An 841-nucleotide genomic window follows, 5' to 3' on the forward strand; every position below is an offset into this window, starting at 1 on the left:
CACCAAAAATATCAACTCAAAACTCGATGTACATTTTAGATATTCTATGCTATAGGCTGGCCAAGTTGCACCCCCCTGTGCGTCAAGGCACCTATTTGACGCAAAGAGCAGGACCTCTCGTGAGTGTAGGAGGGCACACCCGTTGAATGATTTACTCAGTGAATTATCTTTCAGGTTTTAGGGAAGAGATGCAATAGGTCTGAACTCAGCACAATCAGGATGGCGGCCAAGCGCAATTGTAGGCAGAGGGCAATCCCTTCCATGACCATGAGAAGGAAGGTGCGTGTCATCTTCCCGTCCATCTTGGTAAGCCGCGAAGATGATAACACCATTCTCTTCTCTTTGATCCTTCCCAACGGCGGAGCTATGTGTATAGCTGAGGGCAGTGGCGAATTCAGAAAAAAAGTGAAGGATGGGCTCAAAGTTAACTGCGAGAAAACTAACATCATTTAAAAAAAAAGAAAAAAACATTTTGGTCAAATAAAGAAGAGAAAAAAGCATCATCTCCTAATGAAGGCAAGCTCCGGTGTAATGAATAAAGTACTTTTCTTTTGGCCCCCCCGACAATGAAGTCAAGCTCCGCCAGTGATCCTTCCATAGTCCCATTACATTGGATTATCAGTTTATCACGCACTTACATGAACAGAGGGGGGCTGGAGATCCCACAAGAGTTGACCTTCGGTAGACACGCAGCTGCATGCATGCATGTGCCGGTGCCACGCACCGTGATGGATCACGCACGCGCACGCGCTTGCCTCCATCGTACTCCCTCCATTCGGAATTAGATGTCGCGACTGCTTTTTTGTGAAAACCCCCCTCATCTATCTCCGACCAAACCCGC

This window comes from Triticum aestivum, chromosome 3B, assembly GCF_018294505.1.
Source record: "Triticum aestivum cultivar Chinese Spring chromosome 3B, IWGSC CS RefSeq v2.1, whole genome shotgun sequence".
NCBI classification, from domain to species: domain Eukaryota; kingdom Viridiplantae; phylum Streptophyta; class Magnoliopsida; order Poales; family Poaceae; genus Triticum; species Triticum aestivum.